This window comes from Dromaius novaehollandiae, chromosome 7, assembly GCF_036370855.1.
Source record: "Dromaius novaehollandiae isolate bDroNov1 chromosome 7, bDroNov1.hap1, whole genome shotgun sequence".
In the NCBI taxonomy this organism is placed as follows: domain Eukaryota; kingdom Metazoa; phylum Chordata; class Aves; order Casuariiformes; family Dromaiidae; genus Dromaius; species Dromaius novaehollandiae.
In genome coordinates, this window is record NC_088104.1 from 5,605,153 (window position 1) to 5,632,312 (window position 27,160).

At 42.1% G+C, this 27,160-nt stretch overlaps 1 protein-coding gene across 3 annotated transcripts in view; it reads right to left on the bottom strand.

Moving 5' to 3' along the window:
* ARHGAP15 (Rho GTPase activating protein 15) overlaps positions 1-14,068 on the bottom strand; it is a 336,654-nt gene extending 322,586 nt beyond the window's left edge. The window contains exons 1-2 of one of the 3 annotated variants that reach the window (XM_026123475.2): positions 13,969-14,068; positions 13,557-13,616 (exon numbers count right to left, since the gene is read on the bottom strand). The gene's annotated coding sequence lies outside the window, so the exon portion shown is untranslated. Of the gene's footprint in view, positions 1-13,556; positions 13,617-13,764; positions 13,829-13,968 lie in introns of those variants that run through there. The other 2 variants (XM_026123474.2, XM_026123476.2) reach the window with 2 other exon arrangements.
* Between the last annotated feature and the right edge of the window lie 13,092 nt (positions 14,069-27,160).

Below are 27,160 nucleotides of genomic sequence, written 5' to 3' on the forward strand. Positions count from 1 at the left end.
AGTGACTTTTTCCATAGCTGGCAGATCAATGGATAAGATACTAAAACCCTGATTTCTAAACATACAGATGACTTTCAAACATGTGGCATGGAAGCAATGAGTGTTACAGAGGGGAAAAATGACAAGCCAATTGCACATGCAAATCTGCATACACTGTAAAACCATTTCTGAGAATCAGGCCCAGTTTAAAAGAGTAACACAGCAAACTGCAGAGATTGGGGAAAAAAAAAAGACAGTCTCTCAGGCTCCCTCACAAAGTACTGGGTCTTGGCAATGCTATTTAAAACAGCATTTGCTATAATGTTTCTTTAAAAAAAAACCATGTGTTCACAAAATTTTAATGTTTGATATCAATTAAAATCTTTCGAGCATTTATCATTTCCTTCAGATGGGGAAAAAAGTCTCTTCTGCCCTTTCTCTTCAAAAGGAGGAAGGAAATGACACAGGAAACAAAGTAACATTGTTTATTTTTCTATAAAATACTTCCTTTGAATTTTTATCGAAAAGATGGAAAATATATTTAACTTTTTGCAAAATTAGGAAAGTAAACAGTTCATTCCCCTGCCATTCTTATGCCTTTAGTAGCTCAATTATGGTTTCTGTCTCACAGTGACAACCAATAAGTGTTCCACTCCTACAGCAGCTCATGGAGCTGGAGGAATTTGCAAATGGCAGGTATCAGCTTTTTTAACCCATTTTGGAATGTTGCTTTGTCCAAAAATGCATCATATAATGAGAAGACTGACTGATATTACTCAAGAACATTTTGTCATGAGTTTTAGTACAGTATCAGTAAAGCTAGTACATAGATTTTCCACAAAACAAAGCAAAACATTAGTTCTTCAAGAGGCAAGAGGAGGGCAGCATTTCTAAATTTTGGTCTGTGCTGTGCCTACATTTCCTACGGCTATGTATAATAAAAGACAGAGGGCAAATGTTAATTCATTAGCATCTTGTACCAAGTATTTATAACAACTACTTCCATCCAAGAAAGGAGAAATTTACTCATGATTAATATAATTGGTTGCATTTGTTTTTCAACATGCTGAGGTTAAAATCAATGTATATAATCTTGTGTTTAATAAAATAGCTTTTATTTTCTTCCAACTATCTTTCTTTCCTATGACTTTTGCACCACTATCACATCAGATGCATAACGAGCATGAAAGTGCTAAACATAATAAAGTGAAAGCACTGCAAAATTTAAGTGCGTCTTGTTACGGATTCACTAATTCCATTTTTCTGCTGCTCGGCCTTGTGCTGCAGAGCACAGCACACATGATGAGCGTCCACAGAAGCCCAGTGCAATGATATTACAGAAGAATGAAACCCCCACACTACATTCACCATCAACCTAAACCCGAGAGCCTAAACAAACCATAAAAATGGAAGAGGAAGTAAGAGTTAACAAATGAAAAAAACAAGCTAATGGCACAGTCCGTGAGCCAGAGCATTCTTCCTAAAGAGAAAATGTATTGCTGTGTCTGTGAAAAAGTGTCTAAAATCGACACACCTACGTAAAGATTGCTGCTGCTGGTTTTTGCTCGAGCTCTCTGTGCTGTTTGTTATCTCTGCCAAAGAGGGCTCTGGGGGTAGTAAGTGCTTAATGCACAACTGATGGAAATGCAGGAGGACAGACAAAGATAGGTAAAGAGAGGAGGCAACAAGTGGCACATGGCTTTTTGCCTTATTCTTATGCCCACACTGCTGCCTCTGCCCCTACCAAGCTGCTCTCCCGGCTAACACGGCACAGGCTCCAGCCCAGACGGAGCCCAGGGCAGGGGCACAAGCAGCGAGGGCTGTGCAGTGAAACGGTGTGCGGGGCTGGCTTCCAGAGGAGGCCCAAAGCCAGTTCATCTGAGTGCTAGAAAAAGCCTTTGTAATGAAAATGCAAAGCAGATGTAACTTTCCTGTGCCTTTTTCCATTGCAGAGAGATGTCATCCAACTTGGAATAATTGGCACTTAGGAGCAGCGTTAATATCTACCATCAGTCACATCTGTGGTCAGAGTAGGAGATCAAGAACAACACTACAGCACCCCTGGCTGGGTCCTTACTCCTGTTTTAGCCCTTCATACCGCATAGAGAGAGACATTAAAGCACAGTGTTATGCAGAGTTCAATCTACTGTAAAATGTCCGATGTCCTCAAGTTAACACCACAGTTTCCCTCATCGTCCAAACTTGCAATCTCATCAGCGAGTCAGCTGGTACGCCCTACTTCCCACCAAAGCCATGCATTAATGCCATTAGCATTAATTACCCCACCATCTTTTATTTTTTTACCTGCTGCAACCATATTAGACTTTCACTGCTGTCTCTCAGAGCCAACAATAAGCCGAGCAATCATTGCAGCAGTCATCTTAATTAATACTTTCAAACACTGGCTTTGCAGTCACTCTTTTCTAGTCCAGTATTTGAGGACTTTCTGGAAATAAAAGAATAAATGACCCACATAGTTCTTCAGACAGTTCGCACATGTAGGTAAAGTTTGCCCATGCCTCTTCTGCAGTCAGAGAGAAGAGTATAAAAATCTTTTTTACTTTATTTTTAGCAGTATAGCTTTATTTAGCTATGAAAAGCTCTAAGGTATAGAATATAATCTCTAAGAAGCATACACCTAAAAGCAAAGTTTTTTGCACAACTAGGCCCAAATCATAACAGACTTCCTAGGCAGTACTGCAATCCAAGACGTAAAGCATTTTGAAGCACCACTGTCAAACAACTCTAAGGCTAAAGAATCTTTCATCTACGAGCTTTTAAATTGATCCTTGATACGATGACTATTTTCAACCTTCTCTGTTATCCTCCTACATTCAGAGTATTATGTCTTACAATAACACTTGGTTAGTAACTACATATTTCTCATGATTGAAATCTCATGTTCCAGGGTCATATCGAACAGGAACAAACTGTGTTATTTAATACAATTTCTTCGCAGTCTCTGCAATATAGTACATAGCGTTCCAGGCAGGTGTTAGAGGCCTGATTCTGATCTGCCTTTCACAGCGAACCCACTGAAGTTCATTTCAGTGAAGTTCAGTCTATTGAGTTACAGCAACACAAAAGTAGCATGAACTATACCTGACCTAATTCTCCAGCCATCTAAGGAGTACAGCCAGACCACTTATTGCATTACAAAGCCGGGTGGGAAAATATACTTTATAATATACTGCAAGAGGGAAGGATACAGGCTTATACCATTGTACAACAGAAACTATGGTGTTTAATTTAGGGTATAACCACATACTGGAAGTTCGTTCTGATGATAAGAGCTCCTAATAATTAAAGTTTTAAATTGCCCTACTTTATTTCTCATACCTAATATCTACCATACATTTGGAAAATGAGCTTTTCTCATCATTCCACTTACAGTACGTGGCAAGTCCTCATGCGTGAGGACTCCATGCCACACAACAGTTTACAAACTCTTACAGTTTGATTTTTCAGTGATTTCCTGCCCATTAACCACAGCACTAAAAATGAGAAGCGACTTAGTGCTATGAAGCTTAACTGTACTTTATTCTAATTTTTCCAATTGTAACAGCATCTTACACCATCAAAAATTAAAAGGACACATAAAACATAAAATAACAATGAAAGAGTGGGATTGAGTCTCACTTTATGATAGCTGGTAGCAAAATTAGGAGTATATCTTAACCAAACATACAGTTTCAGTGGAAAAGTTACTAGTCTTCACAAACTGTTGACCAATTTGTCTCATGGATTGGGTGAAGAGAGATGCAGGTAGGAAAAAAGGTAGAAAATTTGAATAGACGTGCTAGACCGGCAATGTCTCTCCATGAGGATTAAAGCAGAGAGCTAAGATCCTGCTTTGTGTCGTTCTGGACTCTTTCCTGTGGAAGATGATGGCTGAAAGCTCTGCTCTCTGCAAAGACCCTTAAAAACAGCAGAATCGAAAGAGAAAGAAAAGCAGAGATCCTGAAAAGCTACTTGTACCCTACAGGGCAGAGATGTGCTATCTCTGGAAATGCTTCCATGCCTGGATAGAAATGGCTTGAGAATCAGAGAAGAAAGAGAGTGGGAGACAGCTCCTATTTCAAAGCTGGGCAGATACAATACCAAACTCCTTACATCCATTTTTAATGACTACAGACCCTTCTCTAATCCTCTTTGATTTCCATGACCTTCAATCTACAGGACTTCTCACAAATAAATGCTTATTAGGAAATAACACCAGGATATTATTGGAAAAGAACAAGAACACTATGCAGTGGGGTAAAGGAGTTTTTCAAGTCAACAAGGGGCTACATATGGTCATGTGTCTTCTTACATCACTTAGTTCCTTAATCATATTACATGTGAAGGTTTTGGAAAAGGTAGCAGTTGTTTCAAAAGTTTGTCTGTACCAAAATATCATATGGGATAGCATAACTGAGTCTATTTTCACCATTTTAATGTCAACTTAATATCTCAGCTTCAAATAGAACTTGAAGCTAGAAGTAGCCTTTGTGTACAGTTTGGCCTACATATGTTCTGGAAACAGTCGTCCATAACAGAAATCCATTTGAATATGTAAAAGAACGTGCCTGGGAAAAATTGCTACTTCTAGGTCTTCCTGTTGGCAGTGCATTGCATTTCTTTTTTTGAGAGCATCTGACTCTGCTACACCTGCCTCCATTTTCCATGCTGTGTAAACTACTGTACAATGCTGCAGATTAAGAAGACTAGTCATACATATAGCACCAAAAAAAAAAAAAAAAAACCTTTTGAATAATATCATTCAATATGCACCATACCCTGCGAAATTTAACAGCAGAATGAGTATGGTTTAGAAATTAAACCAATAACAGTAGTAGCTCCCAATATCAGAAAAGTTCATAACAGTTTAACTGACTTAACACCAAATAAGAGCTGAGAAGTGCTAGAGGAACACATAGGAACATCGCTTGGTTATTCCAGACCTGCCTCAGGTGAAAAAAAGATAATTTCCTCCCACCTTCTTCCTTCCCACTACACATCTAGACGCTGCAGATAGGTCCATAACAGAGCCATGGGTCTCCAGCCAGCCCAGGCAAGGCTGACCAGCTCTAAACTCGTTTTATACCTGTATATGATGCTTGTCGCACCATAACTTTTTTTTCCAGCAGTCTAACTCTGAGTAAAAATCACAGTGTTTTCTCTAGGAAGATCACATAAGAATCACAAATTTTCTCCGGTGCTTGAAAGAAATCTGTTCCTATAGCCTAAATGTTCAGAAAAGTGTTGTTACTTTTAATGTTGCCAGATCTGAAGTGAAGAGATACTATGGGAAAGGTTATTCTTGCAGTATTTACAGATACAAGCAGAAGCAGAAGTGACAGAAATTTCAAAGACTGCTTGAACTACTTCCAGCTCAATTTCGCAGAACTTCTCCTCGCTGAGATTCAGATATTCATCCAAACTTTACATGCTTACCTGCCCCAGACATGTGGCGATGGTATTTTTGGAACAGCCCAAACTCCCCAGAGAAGTGCAAGCATTGCTATTGCAAGACAAACTGAAGCATTAGAAAAATATTTTCATAACTTGATACGAATAGCCAAAGAAACAAACTTCCTATAAGTTCAGATTTCACAGCTCTGCCGACAGAAATTTCAGTTTCAGTTTGACTACGGCTATATAAACAAGTTATCACAAGGCCGGCTAGGGCAGGGCATTACAGCACGCTAGTGACCCGCACCACATTAACGGGCATCCATATTAAGCACGAGTAGTTTTTCCCCCAGCGGAGGAAGCACCTTGCATTCACTGCGTAGTAAGACTACACATGAGTTTTGTCATGCTGTAACTCTAAATTAGTTATGCAATAGTGAACGCATGGAGTAGTTGTTATAAGTCACATCCCGGTTTGCCCCGGTCCTGGTTCAGGCAGCCACAGCCTTATCGTCATGGGAAAAGACACCCGCTCGGCCCCTGGAAGGCCCTCAGTGAGGCAGTGGGGTTGTTTTAACCTCTTGGCTAGCTGAGGGGTATCCTGAAGCATCCCTCAACTTAGCTGACAGGTTAAATGCACATTTGCCCTCTCTTAATCCATTTTACAATCCCATATAGACATCGCTGTACACAAGACGAGTCAGACTGAGACGCTGAGATTATTGAACAGGAAAGGCTTTAAAGCTTCTCTGACTTTAGAAACAACACAAAAACGTAAAATAAACTTCTTAGGGAAGTATGTCTTTCTGACACTGTAGCCGATCACAACAGCACCTACAATAAGTGGTTCACCACGATTTTGGGCAGCAAGACACCTTCCCTCCTGCTGCCCAGGACAGTGATTGATTCCCCCGGCTGTGCACGTTAAACAGTCCCTCCCACCCTCTTCCCTCGCTCTTTCTGCAGACATAGCTGCAGCAGTTTCCATGCTGCAATCCTACAGCTGCTCCCTTACTTCTTCTCACTGCTCCCACTTTCCATCTGAGAGAGGGGAAAAAAAAAAAAGCTCCAGACACTTTTAATCTGTTCCCACACTCCATCTCCACTTCCCTTTACAGAGCTGCTGGTGCTGCTCCTGTGAGAGAGACGGGGCTGTGAAATGCAGCACAGCCTGCACTTCACGCTTTTAGGAGAAAACTTTTAAGCTACATCAGGAACTGGACGGGGAAATTTCTGTGGCTTGCACATAGCAGCCCCTCTTCTGCATTTCGTGGGGCCGCTGCTTTGCTGTCGTGGCCAGCTGCGCTCCGCTGCTGCCCTGACGTCGGCAGGAGCCGACGGGCCTGCCCGCTCCACCGCCCTGCTCTCCAGCAGCACCGCGCGCAGCACGGGGAGGGCAGACACGGGTTTTTATCTGGTATCACTCTGTATAACTCATATGGCAGTATCAAAAATGTAAATTTTCAAAAAGACACATAATTTTTAAATTATGCAGCAAGTCTGAACGTAGGCTGCATCCCTTATATCTAAAACAATTACTGCATGCTTGCAATGTTTTGTGCAAGAGCACATTATTTCACAAAGATGATTCAGGATGATTCCAGCAACTTTGCACGTGTGCTTTCTGCAGAGTAGGGAATTATAACTAAGAGCAGCTAATGTTTGAAGCAATGACAGCCAGAATGCAATGGTGCCCGATCTCACACGGAAACATGAACAGTCATAGACAGAGTAGTGGCAGCCGCTCGCTGCCCCCAGCTTTCCTAACAGTACAAATTAAAAAGCCAAGTATTTAAATAGTAAAATGGAGTGGCGACGAAAAGGAGTTGATATTGCTCTGTTTAATTTGCATGTTCTAACTGATGGCTTCCAAAGGACTGTTCATTTTAAAGTAGGTTGGGCATGTTTGAAAGTTATAGCTGCTTCCCCTCCTGGTGCACCCGGTGGTGTCTGGAGGCCGTTCCCACCTCTCCCAAGCCCTGGAAGGGGAGAGCAGCGGCCGAGGGCAGCCCGCACCTCCGCCGCAGCGGCAGCACACCGTCGGGCCCCGGCTGGCACGTCCCCCTCATCCACCCGTGTTCAAAGCGGTCGCAAAACCCGGGGTCAGCAGGGAGCTCCTCCGGAGGCCAGCTCTGCCGGGAGGCTTTTCCTGCCTCCTCCAGAGCATGCAACGGGTTTGCTTTCTTCTGAGGCGCATCGTAGCTGGGGCTGACGGATTCTTAACCAGTATTAAACTGGCCCTCGGCTGGGTGTTTATCAGCAGCGTGGTTTCACGCAGAGCTGACGTACTGCAGGCTCTCGCTCCTTGTTGGCTGCAACTGCTGCGCTCGGCAGCTCAGGCGACCGCTTGCAGGCCTGCACACCTGAGTTAAAGCTTCCTTTCAGCACACCAGCGTTACTCCCTAAAGCTATATATCTTGATGCAAGACAGAAGTCTGGTAAGAAACCCCTGCATTCAATTTTTTTTTTTTTCATTCTCTTGATTTATGCAATTGAGCGCTCCACATCTTAATAGAATCCCTCCTTTCACTCTACTGCGCTCCAGGAAAGATTTGATAACAAGTGTCAAACTTCAGATGAAAATTAAAAAGAAAGTTTTTCTATTAAAATCTCTGGGCAGCATCTCTGAATATCTCAAGCGTGCAGAACTACATACTCCTCAATGCAGATCGTGTGCTAAACTGCCCATGGCAAATTCAAGAACCAGCTGAGGAGACCATTTTCTTCAAATCTCTGCTACGACCAGGGGCACTCCTCGCCTTACTTTATAAAGGCCAAGGAATTAATGAATGAGGAGGAATGAAGATATGCTTTACTTAGACCATTTCCACTTTTTTTGCCAGTATAAGAAGAATGGATGGTTCAATGCCACCTTCTAGTCCAAAAATCTTTTGATCTGTATTTTGGGGGTGGGGAAAGTCCTAATAAAGTAACCATGCATGCAACATACAGGTGATACAGGAAACAATAAAGTTTCTAATTTGGGCCCCAAAACTACTTGGCCCAAAGCAAAAAAGGTAGCACAAGTGAGAGCAGCTCAGCCAGTTGGAAAGTCTGATGTGACACCGTCCTGTTGGAAAATGTTGATTCATTTACAGCACAGCATTTTCTAGAAACACGTTTCGTCCAACAGCACCAAGGGAGGACTTTGCCAGTGTTCCTTGAAAATGCTCCCAGCAGCCCCCTCTAGCTCTCCCGCGCCCAGCATGAGGGCCTTGCTCTAGCCAGTCCCATCACGTGGTCTGGGGGCAAGCTCTGGGCTCCGTCCATCTGTCCATCCATCCATCCATCCATCCCTGGGCTGCCTGGCTGCTCCAGATCCTGCTTCCTGCAGCAGGACAGAGGGCTGCAGTGGGGCTGCTGGAAATGCTGAGAACTGCTTGGATGGCCGCGTGTGGCCACCAGTGGGACCTCCGGCATCCCCAAGCCTGGATCCTCAGGTCCTGGAGGCCGAAACCACAGGGCTGCGAGTCTGTTCACAAAACGTGCGTGTCATTTCCCTCCTTGCCCTCAGAGGAAGAGAGTTTAGTAACATCCTGAGCAGCAGACAAACAAGTACAGGTGCTAAACAGAAAGCATTGTAGTCGGGGCTTGGCCTCGCGGTATCTGATTCAGCACCGAGTACGGCGGTGGCTTTGCTCAGGGTGCGGCAGGAAAAGAAGTCAGAAACAAAGAGCAAGAACATGCTTGAAGCCTGTCTCTTCAGCTTTCAGCCATATTCACTTCTGGTTTTGCTTCCTCATTTTCTTCCCTTCCTCCCTTAAAACGTTGAAAACGGTTGCATGTTTTGGAGATGGACTCAGAAGTCGCTTTAGGACCACTTGTTGGAGGACTGCGCCTGCTCAGCGTGTCAGGCACAGACTTTGGAAGAAATATTCTTGAAAAACCACAACACAAAACCAAAACACCCAGCTTAACTGCAAGTGAATGATTTAATACCCATCAATCTCAAATGGCAGGAAATGTTCCACTGTGTCTTCAACAACCTTTAACCACTAACCATAGAGATGTCACAGAATTCAACTTACCTAGTTAATTTATTGAAGGAACATTTCAGTAGGGATGTGTGCTGCCTAAATTAATATTTTACTATGCAACTTATACACCCAAAAAGTTTAGAAGTCAATGTAGAGAATACCAAAATCTGTTAAATAACTCTTCAAACTCTTTTCTAATCCATTTCCAAAGCAGTTCTTTCTCATGCTAAGTGTATATGCAAATAGAGAGAAACAAATTTAAAAAGGCATAAATTTTCGAGCATATATGAATTTTGGATTCTCAACTTCTGACAAAGAGGACTCATTTTTATATATGCTAGGCCTCAGCACTTCCAAGCAACTTCAGCATGAATCAGGTAATGCATTGAAAATCTGGTCCAGCATGATCTGGCTAGGTGCACAAAAACTGAACTCTAGCATAAACAGGTAAGCTGTCATTGCCCCCCTTGTCAATTTAAAGCAAGCCCAAAATATTAATGCCCCCTTTTCCCACTCGGATAGCATTCTTTAAAAACATCCAGTGACATTTCCCTTGGTCCTATTCCAGCCAACCCCAAGGTGCCCTAAATTGTAATAAAAGTTATTAGAGTACACTGACCTCCATAAGAGGCCTCACTCTTAAAATGGAAACAGATCTGCCCTGAGGAAGTCCCAGTGCAAATAAGAAGCTAGCAGTGTTTGTTTTGCAGTGAGTCTCCAAAACAAACTTTTTATAGTATTTCTCAAACCAGGGAAGACTGATGGAGAAATTTGAAGTGGATGAAGTCACAAACCTTAACATCCAATAGAGCAAAAGAGCAATCAGCTGGGTAATTAACATGTTGATAACAGAGTATCTGTCAAATTAAGATTCATCGAGACCCCTGATATAAGCAGACCCAGCTCTGTGAAAAGGTTTCAAAAGTAAGTAATACTCCTGCAGCCTCACCTAGGACAAGCTAGCAGGGTCCCAGCTGCACAGCCAGTAAGCCGGGGTGTCATCCTGGACACGCCAAAGGTAGCGGAGACTCCCCACTCCGAGACTCAGGGGATGTTGCAGTAATTACTTTCATGATGACAAAAGCCGTTGCAAGCCACCACCGGATGGGAAAAGGAGACACATTCGCGCAAGTTGTGCAATCAGATAAAGAACGCTGTGCTCTTGTACAGCACTTGAATTGCCATGGAAGACGTGCAGGCAAAAGCTGGGCCACAGCTTTATCTCACTGCTTCCAGACTAATGCTACCGACACGTGAAACCATCAAAGCCATCAGAGCATCTGCACACCAACAGTGTCCACTAGTGCCAGCTGCTGCCTTTGTAGCATGGAGAAGTAGCTCTGATGCATCCAGGTGGTAGTCTTGGTCAGGATAGAAGTGAAACAGAGGCTTGATTTAGCTAGATCTCCAGTGAAGCTTTTTTTTGTCTTTAAAAGAGATCGGCCCAAACAAGACTACACATGCAGTGTTAGCAGCATTCTGCATGTTTCAAGCCTCTAATAAATAATGCACATGAGCATTAGCAGACAGACTGCTCCAACATCGAGAGAGAGCTTTTAGGAGTATGTAGGTTTTAACTATCTGTAAAATGGTTAGCAACTTGCACTGCTTGAGCTGACACAGCATAGTGGCAATGCAGAGAAAAGTTAAAAAAAAAAATAAGCAAGTATCAGAATTACACATCGTGATCCTCAAAGATACTATGTATAACCCCTAAGCTCACTGTGGCTGAGCAGAAACAGGCCATTAGACGCTAGCAGTCACCACTGCTGAAAGACTTCAGGACTCCTCAGCACAGAAACAAGCTGAAGTCTCTGCACAGCACAGCAAAAGCCATCCTCTGCACCAAGCACTGGGGATGGGGAAGGGCGCTCCAAATTTATCACGTCGGATACTTCTTCCGAGAGCCTGGCCCCAAGCTTGTCTCATTAATATCTGCCAGCAAAAAGAAGTAATAACTTTTGGCAGGAGAAACAGAGAAATCAGCAGCAGAGCTGCCAACAAGTTGCTGGCACCAGTACAGCCTTAGCCCCGCGCTGGAGGTTTTCCTGTTGTGCCACCCAAATATCAGCACAAGATTCAAAATGTGACTTTGTCACCATTTTGGCTTCTGGCTGCCGCTCCAGACGGGCGCAAGGTGCATGGGCACCCGAGGGCCCGGGCCTCGCTTCAAGGGAAAAGGGAGCTTATACAAGTACAGCCACAAGGGCAGTTTTTCATAATTCAGTAATAGTGTGCAGCAGGAGCTTTAACATATAGAAACTACGGAAAAGGCTGTTCACGATTTAGAAAAGAAAATGAACAAACGTGTGTTACAGAGGTGGCAGCGTAGACCATAGTCCGGCAGAGAGGTAAAGTGAGCAAAAGATGCTGCATTTAAACGAATCTGCTTTGGACATGGTGAAGTAAGTTGCAGGGAAGGGGGAAAGAATAACGAAAAATAACTCTCAGAATAAAGAAAAATAACTCTCAGAATTCAAACTACTTTACCAGATCTCACAACTCTGTCGAAAATGCATTTCAAATGACTAAAGACATTGCAGCAGCAGCATAAAAACCACTACAAACACAGCCCAGGAAGAGAACATATTCTTTTTATACAGTTTCCCTGTCTGTGCTGATTTGTAAATGCAGGCAGGACAGCTTTTTTCTCCAAAAAGTACAGAAAACTTGAAATGTAATCTTACAACACTGCTTTAAAATCTGTCTCCAATCACTATGCACAATTTCAAAATGAGCTTCAAGCCACTTGTGATTTCTTTCAACTCTGACCCATATTTCCCAAAGAAAAACAAGTTGCTTCTCATGATAAGGCTATCAGTTACAAACACGAGTGCATGTCACGATGTTTGCAGCAGACTACATGTTACCAGGAAAATAAATCTTCGGTATAAAACAAATCTTGCTAATCCTGACTCTCCTTTATGTCGTCCATAACTAAATCATTATACCACGTTGTTTGAATGCCCTTGTACATTATTGCTTCTTTGAAGACTAGAAAGCAGCATTGGCACAGTGATGGTGGCGCAGAGCTATCTTTTCTGATAAAGAGATTGGGCCTCAGGAGGTGCAACCTTTTCCCAGCCCGCTCCAAAGCAGGGTTGGCATTAGGCTTGATCTACAACAGCATCATGCAGGACACATGCTGTCACTGGGACATTTCCACTGAGCAGCTCCATGAGGAACAACATTGACAACATGGGTAGATAAAAAGAGCGGGTATTTTTTGCATGACCACCTTTACACCTCCCTATGTGCTGTTCCTATCAGTGCTACTGACGGATGATAGCAGTACCAAATTTTGTGATCGCGAAACGTGATTCTCACTTTCTACGATGCTGAACGATAGGAGACCTGTGAGATAGTGGTAGGAGCTCTGCACCTGCGGAGCTGCTCCAGCATCCCTGTGCTACGTCTCATGGCCCCACATGTCCCAGCCGCACTCCTCCCACCGCCGGCAGCCCAGGCTGCCATGTGGACCAGCGCATCTCGGAGCAGGGACACCCAGGGAGAGGGGTGCAGGGAGACATGATCCCAGCATTTGTACTGCCATCGGGTCCTGCCGACACATCCTGGCTCCACAGACCGATCGAATGGACCAGAGTAGGGTTAGGAAGCCAGAGGAGACTTCCCCTTCAATCTCTAGCGATCCCTGCTATCACCTCTCACCACTCACTAACTCTTACGGTGGCCAGTGTCACTAATCACCACCCTGGTTGCCACCAGCAGGCCAACTCGCTGTTCAGACAGTGCTAAATTGCATCCGTAAAGACGTACGCTGGGAAAAGTGATCTATCTCCTTTCCTGTGCAAAGGGCCATGGCTTGGTTCCTGTTGCCCCTTTTTGGGATAAGTAGATAGCACAGGCAGAGATATGAGACGTGATTAGTGGCTTAGGATACCAGGAAGGATCTCTAGTATCTACAGACAGAGGATCTCTGTATCTAGAGCTGCTCCTTCTATAGGATGTGACAGTTTCGCTAGACTCCAAATACTAATTTTGCCTTCAGAGCATCAATTCACATTTGTACCCTGTGCAACACTGCTCGTTGTTTTCAAACTAAAAAATGACAATAGAAATAAAATAATTGCATAGCTATTGTAATCTGTATTGAACGCCTACAAAACACAAGCAATTATAATTATTTTAAAAATCTTTAGAAACCAGTTTCAGGAGCTGCATTAAGATGAATCGAAGATTCCTTACCTACAGGCTCACAGAGGTCGTCCTCCCATCTCAAACTGTCATCAACCAGCAGCAGTTTAACTATTTCAAAAAACGGAAAACATCTAGGTCACATGTCTAAAGACAGCATTTGGGTTAATCTCCCGCAGCTCATAAAGATAGAAAGAAAGCAGGAAAAAAAGAGTAAAATAAAACCACTTCCTGCAAGAGCAGGAGCTAACCATCTCACCAGCGAGTGACTTACGCCTGGGTCTAGGGGGAAAGTCTTCGGTACTGGATAGAGACACAAACGTTAAAGTACGAAGCAAACTTCTCTGTTAAAATGGCAACAAATAGGGAGGGTTAATTTTTGCAGAAGGTGAATGTGAGGCTTGAAAGGAAATGCTGAAAGGAATTACGATTCTGCGCCTCAAGACAACTTCCCTTTTCTTACCTTCGATAAAATGTTTTGAGCACTAAGATAAATAGCTTGCAACAAAATCTGCTTTGCTGTTGTGAAACGTAGCTTTAGTAAACATGACACTTGCCATACTGTTACTTTAGATATAGAAAATAGCAAACTCCAGCCAATCAGAAAGTTTGCGACTAGAAAAAAAAAAAATCTGCTTGAACTTTTGCCTGGCGAAGTTCTCCTAGATAAACACTTCTGTTTCTTTGATTTTCTGTGTTAACACTTCTTCTCGGAGCAGCCCCGAGAGTGCCACGCGCGCGCACAGCTGCTGCTCGGCTTTGCTCCCGCGGTGACGCGTGCCGCTCTCTTCCCTTTCGGGCGGGAGCAACCCAAACCCGTCACGCAGCGGCGTGGGGCCTCCGGGGCTCCCAAAAAGCCCCTTCCCCGCGTACGCCTTTCCCACTGTCTTGCCCCGGTACCGTTTTCCAGCAAGGAACGACCGTATTTTCCCGGTTTTTGCAGCCGGCGTTGGGGAGCGTGCGCGAGGGCGGCGCGTGCCGCGGCATGGGGCAGCCTGCAGAGCCCTCTGTTGATGCTCTGGCAGAACAGGGGGATGGCTTTGGTCACCTCCCACGACAAAATGAAGACCTGTCCGATGACCCGGTAAAATCCTCTCCATCCTTTGGTTTAAGGATTTGTCCCAACGACCCAGTAAAATGGTAAAATTCTTGCTGCTTTGGGCATGCATTTGGCGCTGCCCAAATGCAAACAGTTCTTTGGGACCTGCTGGACACCCAATGTCTGGGGCAACTTCTCTGGGAGCCAGATTTTAGCAAGGTGTTATACTGCCTTCTTTGCAAAAGCTTAGTTCATAAGAGAAGAGAAAACCCGTGGATCTAGATAGTAGATGAAGTTGAACAGCAGGATTTAGCACCCACGGTTCTAAACTAACATTTTTTTGCAGCCACCGCATTTTCAGGATGTTTTCTGGAGATGGACTTTCAGCACAGCAAAGTGGATGTTGCGTGTTGGTGAGGTGTTTCTCCCAGAAAAGAAAGTAACGTGATGCTTTGGCCACAAGCTGACCAATGCTAGGGCTTAAAGAAACTATAGCAGCACTAATTAATTGCTAGTTCTTTTACAAGTGATGTATAGTTCAACTAATTTTGTCATAGGAACAATTTTAGAGAACTAATTGAAAAATCTGTTGCAGCTGCACAGATCAAGATTTTCCTTAAGTAAAACCAGCAAAAGGTATTTTTATCCTTTTAAATAGTAAATTATTTTGGACAGGGTGGCATTATTGGACAGCAGAACCTTGTCACTGAAACGCAAAGTGACTCTCAGAAAACCTGTAAAGTACCGCGGCAGCACTTGTCTGTGATACCCCATCCAAAACCCGGCTTACCAGGGACGTGACTTTTTTTGTGAAAACGCCTTTCCCTACACACCTAACATTTCAAGTCGAGTCGCATACTCCGTCTGATTTCCTCAGCATCCATTTGACAGTATGTCAGTAGTGACAAAATGCTATAAAAAGATGGCAGCTTTGCATACTGCAAACTCAAACTTATGCAGCACCAGCTTCCTGTGTGATCTCTGGAAGGCTGAAAATACTTTAGATGTGCAAAAACCAGTTTAGCAAAATCTGAGAGCTCATTTAATCTCAGTAAAACTCTGCGGGAACAACGACTACCTAGGCATTACCTGGAGCAGATTGCTGCTGAAGAGATTTAGCTTTGCAGGTTTACTGTGCAAGTTAAAGCAGCACTATCACCGCTGGGCTTTGCTGCCGTGACCTCTCAAATTTGAAGCCCAGATTTCTTGTCCCTATTTCAGTGCCTTGCGGAGTCACTGCTCACGAGACGTGCAATAAAGCTAGCGAACATCTGAAATTACACATCTCATAACTGAGAGCACAGAGCATTGAGGCCAAAACCACTGCTTTAAAAATCACACTTTTGAAGCAGACGGATTGCTGGAGGATGCCGAATGCCCAGCAGCTGTTACCAGCTGAAGGCTAATGCGTTGAAGCAGTATCATATATCCCTTCAGGTTCCTGACACTGCATCCAGGGCTTGCTCTGGACCAGTGGTCTCCTAGGGTGAAAAGAAAACTTGACCTTCTTTCTCGCTTGCTGCATGCAGTCGTTACTCTCTGCTGAGACTGACAGGAGCCCAGTCTGGCTTGTATAGCAGGCACCATCCCACTAAGAGCAAAACTAATTCAGTGGATAGGTCAAGCCTTAAGAGACACCACCAACCTGGACAGCAGGCAAGCTTAAGCCTGGAGGAACAACCGTGCATCCAGTCACTGCTTCCAGACAAAAAAATATATATATATTAATGGAAATGGATAAAGTTGCAAAAGTTTGCATGCCATAATTCATTGGGAAAAGCCTAAGAAACTGGTGGACTTTGTGATAATGAAGAAATAATGCATTATTGTTTCCCACATTCTTCACTAAAAAGCTGATATGTTTTATTTTTATTTGTGGTGGCTTTAAAAATATTTAAATTAAGAAAGGAGAACAAAAAATTTTATCTGTTTGGACAGTAAGTAACATTCTTGTTCACAGCCCTTGTTTGTTCGGAGGGTTCATGTTTGCTCAGCAGCCATTATTGCTGCTTTAAGGGCTCTGAACACTTACTGCCAGTAAAAGCATTTCTAGGAGCACATTCTCATCTATAGAGAAGGCCACGTAGTGAGGCCACTAGCTTAGAGCCCAAGATAACTGCAGTCTCCAATGTTATCTGCTGTTTGGGCAATAAATATTTGTTATGTAGAAACTTGTGTGTAAATGTCAATGTAAATGTACAATAGTGGTCAAATTCACATAGCCCTCTCAACCATAATACGCATTATATACACTCCATTATCGTCTTCCAAAACCTTTTCCTCCGAGCTGACTTTTCCACTAAACAATCTGTTTTGCTTACCACAGTCTTAAAAAGGCAAAAAAACATTCTTTAAAAACTGTCACAGGTGGTAGAAAATAGGTCCCACGAGCTTCCCCAGCAGTTTAGTGCTGGCTGTGTGGAAGGTACATATGTGCTGTGACTTGAGGTCTAAAACCCACAGCATTCAAATTAATGTTTGATTAATTGCTGACCTGCTGAAGTTTTGATTACAGATATACTTCACAAAACAGCACAGATGTTTAGAAAGCAGAACCTACCTCTTAATAAAGATTATTTTGCCTTCTCATGAGGTTTGGGTTTAGAAATAGTCATAATTAAGAAAATAAGATTTATTTTTAAACTTACTATTTTCCAAGGACATCCAATCTATTTTTTCTCTTTCCTTTTCTTTTCTCAATATTGAAGTTAATGAAAACTACTAGACAGGAAAGCTTTACATAAATCCAAGCTGTCTGTTCCTTTACTCTCTCTTTCCCAGGTGTTTTGGGGTTCTTGTCACTCACTTATTTTTAGAGACTGGCCTTGCCTAGTGGTATCTTTAATAACTTAGAAAAGCCATCGACAATAGCTCCAACCCATTGTGTAGTAATACTGCACTAAAAAAGGAGACAAAACACAAGCATATGTTAATGCATTATTTAAAGACTTTCCTTGACAGGATTTAGTAACATGCAAGCTTTAAATGCAGTGTAAATGCATTTTCCAGAGTGTTAGGCCTCCGAGTGCTAAAAGTGCTAGAATACTGAACTGCCAGAAAGGTAATTTTACATCACGCAATAACGGACCTTAAAAAGACAAACGTGTGTCATGCACATTGTGTGACAATATCTTAATCCATGGAGCCATGCTCGAGGCGGAATTACAAACCGGTGCTGCTAGAAACCTCCTCCAAGCCCTTCTCATCTCTGAAGTATTAGCACTGGGTTCAGGTCTGACCCAAACTCTCCCTGCCAATGACTTGTCCGCTGGAGACATTTCAAAACCTGTCAGTGTTTTCACCGTAAAGGAAATCTGAAGCGGCTGCCCTTAATAAAAAGCTGAAACTCCAGCCAGTGTTGGTCCTACCTCTGTTATAAAAGCTTCAGCTACACAGTGAATAACAGGCAGGGAGAGTCCCAAGCCATGTAGAGTCTCGTGCTGAGCATGAGGAGGAGAACGCTCCGAGATGTTCGAGGAGATCCGTCTCTATCGCTTCAGCCCTCAAGGAAGGGGAGGCTTATTTCAGCAGTATCAAGTTCCACAGGTACCTTCACAAAAAGAGAAATGTAAGTATATAGCATCGCACGATGTTCACGAAAATAATACATCTCCCATCACATCTAGGAGAAATAGTAACTTCTGAAGCCATTGGCTGGCTTTTCCTAGCAAAGCTTGTGGCTGGGCTGTAGATGCTGCTCTTCTCCTCCCACACTACCACTGCGCAGAGCAGAACAGAACGGCCTGGACAGTTGTGCCACAAGGCAAAAAGTCAATAGAAACAAGCAAAAGTCAGAAGCAGGAAGTAAAACTCCTCTGCAAACAGATGATTATTTTCTCTCAGATTCAGAAGCTTTCGGAAGAGGCTGTGCTGCCTGAAACGGACAGGAGAGGAAAGAAAGAATTGGTTTCTCAAAGATTTGAAGATGGAAGCAGGCAGCTGAATTAAATAATTGAGCATCTCAGCTCCCGTGATGTCCTATGATTTTACTTGGATGTGTAATGCAAGGATACTTCCAATTTTTGTGCACTACTGTGTTCCAGTGGCCTTTCCCTCTGCCCCATTCCTGCCACAGACAATTACTGTTGGACATGCCCATATAATCTGGGAGGTGTCCTACAAAATCATATGGGCTATTGGAAACAGAGTTACCCAGATCTGAAGAAAAAAAACAGACACGAAGTACTGCACCAACAGTATAACTAATAGCTCCAAGTTGGGAATTAACTAGAGATGTTGACTTTAAACTTTTTGAAAGACTCTCTTTCACAGCAGTCACCTACAGAAAATAAGCAGCAGGTCTTTACTCAGACCACTCCAACACGTCTCCACAAATGTTTGATTTCCGTTTGCTTCAAGTAGGGGAAAATAGAAAACTGATAGCCCTCATTTTACAGTTCTTGAGATTGTTCCAGTTTTTCAGTTCCTCCTTACCTCTAGAGCTTGTGGCTTCTGAAGACATACGCTTCCTCTTCCCTTGTTTCCCAAGACCACTCTGTCCTCCTCACTCTGCTGGTTTGTGCTGATAATCTTGCTTTAAGGAGCCCCCTTTTTATTCTATTTCTGTCAAACTTGACCTTGGGCATCATAAAACACCTACACAGTGTTCTCATACTCACAACCTGTAAGTAGCCTGCAGAGATTATCATAGAAAGGTCCCCTTTATACGAAGGTGGTAGATGGGTAGCGTGACATTTTACATCTTCGCTCTTGCCTGGAGTTGTGGGGGCACTGACAGAAACATGGCAACGCTGATTTCTCATCAGCTGTTCTTACACCTTCTGCACTGTGAAAAGCATTCGTGCAGACTCATTATTTCTATCATTCCAGGCACCCTCTACTATGGGACAAAGTGGATAATTAGCAGTTCCAAAGGTAAATTTTTTTAGGGTTAAGCAATTTTAGGAGTAAGTATTTTTGGCTCTAGAAAGAGGGAGAGAGGGAGTTTAAGATGGTAGTTAACAGCGTAGTGATGTCTCTGCTGCAATCTGTGTGCATCTGTGAAGGCTTCATTACAATTCCTGGAGTCCACCCCCCCACTGTGGTTTCCAGGTCACCTGCCAAGCTTCAGGTCTTGTTATTCTTCTAGTTCTTCTGAGCAAAAAAGCACTGAGCCTTAGGCCTGTTGGGAAAAATATTTCCCATGTATCTTTTTGATCCTGGTTTGCATCCTCAGGTTCCTCCTTCCCTTGGCACTGGATCTACAAAACCAGCTCACCCTCCAGCCTTGTCCACATGGGTCCTTCTCACTAGGATGGTCTGTGACCCTGCTCAGACCAACCCCACCTCAGAGAGGTCCTTCCTCAGGGCTCCGTGCTATTTTTTGAGGAGTTGGACCTGATGCACGGCTTCAGCATGCACAGCTATTCATGCAATTAAAGCTGGGCACAAGTGTGCATGTCTAAAATAGGACCACAACACAAAAGAATTTCAGCTTCAAAACTGGGCGGTGTATGTCATTACGATATACCCAATGCAAAGCAGCTGTTCCGAACAGATTTGGCGTATGATGGGGTAACGTAATTTTACACAAATCATTATGTTCACGATATTAAATTAATAGATTAAAATTACTCAGCAGTGTTTCTTAAGATTGTCTTATCCCATAGATCCTTTTATCGTTTTATTCTAAAGGCTTTTTTCCTCTCCTCAATATTCTGGGCAGCATGCACGTAAATGCCCTATGGATCACAGGGAGTATAAGCCCCTAAATTCACGGCTGTTGAGCCTTTTCCAATATAAGCATCTGAACGAAAGATACTTAAGGGAAATAGAAAATGACATCATTTTTTTCCTGATCTTTTGAAGACTGAGTGATTTTTTTTCCATCCTGCAGGAACATATTCCAGACTAATTTTTCCTACTAGAGGCTTTAAAGTATAAAACTCATCAAACATCTTGTCCTCAGAGACAATGTCATCTAAGTTCAAAGGATGTATAGCCCTGCAAAAATGATGTCTTATTTCAGAGCTAGTGCTTTCGCTTTCATTGAATGTTTGATTTCATCAAATTAAATGACTTTTTATACATTCTATAAATATGAAAAAAGAAGACAGAACCAAATCTTACAAGTCTCTGAAAAGGAACACACATGCACAAACACATGTGTATGAACATACATACCATATGCAATCAGTTTATTTTTCAGTGAATTTTTTGCTAATATTTTTCCAGGATAAATTTACCGTAGATTGTGTTTTTTCAGATGTTTTTGAAAAGTCTTTGAGTTGAAAATATTAGTCTTCTAAGGCGTTTGCTTTAACGAACATCATTATAATTAAGAGCATGCTTTCCATAACTAAATATAAAGAGATTTTTTTTCAAGTAAAGTCTGGGTCTGATTACTGATGGAGGAACTTCAAGATCTGGTTTGCTAGGCATTTCAATATTCATTCAGAAAAATGTCAAGATAACAGACTCCAGCATGGGGTTTTGGTGATTCATACTTTTTTTTTTTTTTTTTTTTTTTTTTTTTTTACCACTTCAGTTTTAATTCACAGTTGAAAGAAGAAAGTTAAAAAAAGAAAACTAATGCAAATGAAATAGTTGTATTCTAGGTCCATACTTCCACAGCATTTAGGATCTAAAATTTGGCCCATAGGCTAGGTAGATCCAAGGATTATCCTTCCTCCATATCTGATACAGAGCAGTAATCTTTAGTTTATTATTAATTTGAAGAGTTAAGAGTTATTTCCTTCCAGAATTCACTGTTTTCGTCACTCCTGCCTTGGCCTATAAGGAATTTACCTTTTATAACGCAAGCTCATTTAAAAACAGATAAAAATTAGATGCTATAAAGAACATCCATCAACTTAGTCTGCCACTGAACTATGTTCAGACTCTAGAAGTCATAAATAGTGATAATGAATGGTATTTTCACATGAACCCGAGAGTTATGTTCCAGAGTGTTTTAATAAGCCACTATATGTGGTGAATGCCATTATCCTACTAAGCCACCTTTGCACAGCTGTATCTTAAGCAGGATATGGTCTAGAAAAGTAGAAAGCATAACCAACAACAAGATTTTGGAAAGTCTGAGGTCTAAAAATGCACTTTTAGCACAACTTCGTGATCAGTAAAATTGAAATACCTGAAACCAAGATGGTGAACCATAGAAAGCAAGTTATGCCCCGAGGTTCCCTATTCGGTGAAAAGGAAATTAGGCCCCTCTGAAGGCAGATCGCATAGTCAATGGGGAGAACTGGGTTTCGGTGAGATTATCCACCACCACCCGCACTGAGGAGGGTAACTACTACCTTGATTTTACCAGTGAAAAATACATCTAAATTTTTATTCTTCTCTAACGATTATAGTTGAATCAGGACTGTGCATGAATGCCTCTGCCCACCCTGGTCCTAACACAGACTTCTTGTCTAGTTGAACGGGACTGGTGTTTGTTAATACATGGCTCGGGGTGGTTGCACCCTGGAAGTTACCTAACGCCTTGGCAATACCGCTTAGGTTCCTTTTTGGCAGTTCCTGCTGGGCTCGAAGGCTCTTGCGCTCTTGTCAGTGTGCCCATCCCAGCTGCAGGATGCCACGTTACCTGCCCATCCTCCCCATCGTGCCTCTGGATACTCTAAGCTCTTGGTTACAGTGTCTTTTTAATACAGGTGGAGAAAATAGGGACTTACTTCCTTTAGACTAGAGCAGGTCTCATCTCATATCCTTCCCTGGGTACCAGTGAGCTCTTCTGAGTAAGACTGATGGCTCCACCATGCACTTTTTGACTAGAATTATCATCTTTGCTGTACTTGCTGCTGGGTTTTATCCCATTGGCGTGTGCTAGGGATGTTTTCAGCGTACGTACTTACTGGGCTGCCCTGGAGACCTGAGCACTGCTTTGTTACTGGATCGTGAACCATCGCCCTTCAATCCCCAGCTCCAGGAGGTGAAATCTCTCTCCAAGATGATATGATCTTGTAAAGAAAGGTATGTTATTAAATATACATATGTTATCGATGATTATATTTACCCTTTATCCTTCTGAAACTCAAATTCTCAGACTCAGGCAGCACAAGAAGGCTCATTGGCGTGCTTGGACCCTGCAGAAGAGCAGAACAAAAGGATGGTAAAGGTCATGCAGAGCTATGTTTTTAATATTATACTGTTTAACTTGAATGGCATCCCCTGTGGGCAGGGATTGGAAGAAAAGCACTACAGTTACTGTAATCATACCTGACAAATCAGTTTATAGAGGACTTTTGTTTTGTAAGCTGCAGTTCTCCTTTCTCTTTCTCCATGCACACCAAAGAGCCTTGCACCCATAGCTTCTACGGTTCATAGCTCTTGCATCAAAACCATTTTTCCAGTCTCAGTCATACAGAAACTCGGCTCTGGAATCAGAAAAATAACCCTTTCAGAGTCAATTAAGAGAGTGGGGATGTAGGACGATCAGGACTTTCAAAGTTAATTTCTCTCAAGGGACCTTCATCCTATTTTTCTGTGTGGGATGCAGCAATATAGGGAAGTCTAAGAATATCCTTGCAAATGTATGGACATTTCCTTTTAAGTTACCTGGTGGCAAGGGGTTGCTCTATCTTAGAAGGTAGGAGTAGGCAGAATCTGTTGACACGCTTGCTGACTTTGGTTTAAGTTAGATATTGCATATGAGAGAATCCAAACATTTTGCATAAACTTTCAGCTAAGAAATTACAACTGCTCCTATGTCCTGAGAGATGAGTATTTCTCAAAATAGACAGTACTCTTCACCTCCCAAGTGGAAATTTAAATAAAACACTCAATAAAAAGAAACACAGTTCCACTATATCTGACATACCTGACTACTAAAATAGAAAATGTATTACAGAAATGTTTCTGTTGAGATTCATTAATGCCATTTTAATAGCTCCCAGTTATTAATATCTTCCATCAAAGCACCAGTGTGAACTTTGCAGATGTCAGCTGCCATTCGGCCTCACAATAAACACGTCCGCATCATGATCCCTCCTTCCTGGTAAACTGAGGCACCAGAAAAAGTAGGAAAATTGAAAGTTAGAACCAGGAGTCTTGATTCTTAGCCTGTTACTGCAAATATAAGGTAACACCTATGCCACTACAGGTTTCTTCAGTAGCAGGGACCTTACTCGATGGCACGGTAGGTGAGCCCATGGGATGTGCAGCAGCCTATGTATATCTGCCCAATCTGAGCTTCGCTGAGCCGAGGGCATACCAAGGCACAAAGCCTTTCACGTTTCCGTGATACCTCTGGTGCTCCTATGCTTTCTTTCATTCCGAATATTCTTTGTTACTAAGAAATAACTGGAAAAGTTTTTATATATGTCTTCGTGTTTATACCTGGCACTGTGATGATAAGAATGCCATTTGCTTTTATTTCAAATGAAGGGTTTTCAGCGTTGCTTGGCCCTATGCTTATTTCAGAAGCCTGTATAAATCTTACCCCACATGGGAGTCATTTCGAACATATTAAATAATGGCTTTTCTATGGCTCTTCCACTTTGATGTAGCCTCCTAGGAGAAAGAACTATCCTGGCTGTACAATTTGGTCATGTTTTAACAATTTGACAATCTCTTCAAAAACTTTCAATAAAATGTAAGTAAAAAGAAAAAAAAAAAGGACTTCTGCACCCAGCTCAGTTGTCCCCCACAAATTATAATGGAGCAACTTTTTGAACATACACTTTAAATTCACAATTCGTTTCTTATTTTTAAAGCTATTTTATATCATTTGATTAATTGCTTAAAACTGTACACAAAGATAAAGGGAACTTTGAAATTCATACCTTGGAGTATTAACATGTACGCAGGACTAGACGTAAATGTCAGCGAGAAAAAAGATCTAATGAACTCTTTATTGGTGAAATACAGTATTGCAGCTGCACAGAATCCTAAACGGTTTGTAGCCAGCATCCAAAGCAAAATAACTGTAGAAGTATACTTACAGCATGGACTCTCATTCGAGATTTATAATGTCTTCTTCCAGAGTGGAGAGAAGCCATTTGCTCTGCTAGAACTTGCAGCTATTTCATTTTGTTGAAGTTTAGTGGGATCCTCTTAAGGTTAGCAAAATATCCAGGAAAAAAAAAAAAAAAAAAAAAAAAGCAAAGTGCAGCCACAGAAATATTTTTGTGTCTAGAAAATTACACCACCATAAGTTCTCCTTTTCCCTGATGTCTTCCCGGCCATAATAATGGCTTCAGGATTTAAATCCTTTGCTGCTATTGTGACTTCAAAGCCTTAAAACTGCAATGGAATGAAGTAGTTCATCTGTCATTATTCAAATGTGAAGCAATTATGATGAAATAAAGATAGAACTCCATTGAGAAATACCCCAATCAATTCTGACTTATATTTAACTAGAAATGTAAAGTGATGCTTAGAAGAGTAAGTTTAGGTAATAAAAACTTGGCGCATGAAAAGTATGAATTACTGATCTATAACTTACTCGTTTCTGTACAAGCTTTCTAAATATATTTCACAAATATTGACAAAATTTAAAGTTTAGGGTGGAAGACTGTCCCTCAGCTGGTTAGAAAGAGCAACTAGCTTTCCAGAAACCTATTTTCAAAGGTTTGGGTGCCCAGAGGTTGAGACAGGTACCTACGGAGGTTTGTGAGAGTCTCCGAGCGGGTCAGCTCCTTCTGAAAGACGCGTCCCAGCATCTCCGTGCGGGCTGCTGGGGCTGCGCTTTCCTGGGCTGGGAGATGGATGCACACCTCCTGCAAGACCCCGCCGTGGATTTAGCACCGCATGGTTATCGCCGTTTATAAGCGCATATATCCCTAATGAAGATCTATCGCTACCCTCACAGCTAGAATTTCACGGAGAATTCCCACCTGCCTCGTGCTGCACCGGGAACACCATATAACAGAACAAAGCCTAAAGCGTTAAGCATTTTGTTTTGTTGTCTCCCATTCTTTCTTTTCTTGCACTGAACGTGTTGCTTGACTAGATTAGTATTGGTTTCTCCCTTTCTCATCTTTCTTCCTCAGTCTGCCAATCCATAGTACTCAGCAGGTGAAAGGAAGGTGGATTCTGCTGCAGTAGGACCAAGGACTCTCAACATTTTAGATCTTAATCTCTTAAAATGGGTCACGTCCTCTTTTGTTTGCACTCATGTAACAAGCCTCATCCTTTCATCTTCGCTCCGAGTATATTGTTCTTTCTGAAAACAGGAGCATCATATGCTCCTTTTCTGGCTATGGAAGAGGACTCTGCCTTCTCTCTAGCCTTCCCATGACGAAACGGGTAAAATTGTACAAGTGGATCCTAAAATGTTTTCCCTTCATGTTTTCAACAGTTACAGGGAGTTTAAGAGATCTATATAGTATTAACTGTGTTGTGCTAAGAAACATCACATAGAACTGGGGATCTACACATTCTCATTTATCTTTTATTCTTTCATCTCATAGACATTTTTTCACTCTACCTGCATATCATTTCCTACCATCTACAGACCCTCATGTCTTGCAGGTTAATTTGAAAAATGTAATTTCTTCAGACAATCCTAGAATTAAATCTCAGCACAATTAGAAACCAGAGGTACTTAATACTGAATTTTAAATCAGAGATGTAGCCAGCGAGAGGCATTCGGGGTATATACAATTAATTATTTCACACATAATTATTCCTGATATTACACTAACTATGATAACTTAGAGCATTTGAAACGGTAGACTGTAATATTCTTTTTTTTTTTCTTTTTTGCACAGAAGCTTTGACTTGATATCTCTCACTAAATAATATGTAAAATACTGACACCTAATGTTAACTTTCAGTATTATTCATTTTGCAAAACTTTTAGTACAAGTAAAGAAAGAACATGTAAAACAAGTGTTTATGCTGTAATATTTAACAAAATACAATACAGCCTTGCCCCATTTTTCAAATTTCTTAATTTTCTAAATATATATACCTGTCCAGGAGAGCAAGGAGTCTTATGTTTGTCTTCCCAGTCCATAGGTAAAAGAGAAAGAATTCAAAAAAGGTGAAATAAGTGAATTTTGACACTCTGAACTTTGGCAAACCCGTCACATAATATAAATGCCTGTCTATAGAATCAATACATGTACCAAGCCTCAAATGTTACAAAAAGACAAAATACTAGTGACCATTTATTAATAAACTGCTATCTTTCAAAAACAGGATTTTACAGACCCGGGAAGTATTTCGCCTACCCTATCTGGCTCCCATTACTTAAAGGAATTGTTTTTACAGGTAGTGGCTTTAATGCCGATCCCAAACTGCTGTGCTGGACTGAGACCTCAAAATTCGCCACATGTAATTTGCTGTGCGTATTCCACCCTATCTGCTTGAGGTCTGAATACTATTGAGAAGCAGGTTCCTCCTGGGTCTGCCTCGCAACCAGAGTCGAGCTGAAATCAAAATAACGCATTTTATAGCATGACGTAGTGCCACGTCTGCATTTATATTAGGCTTGCCTAATTTTCTACGGAAGATGCAAGTGCCGTTGCTGTGCAGCACGATTGCTTCAGAAGTGCTAGCAACGGATGCCTCCCCTTTGCACCGCGGCACACGCATGGTCTCGTAGCCGGTGCTTTCCTGATGAGGAGTCGTGCCGTGTAAAAATGCCCTTTTTGCACGTTCCTGTCGCTCGACAGATGAGAGTGGCAGCACTTCGGATGCAAATATGAAA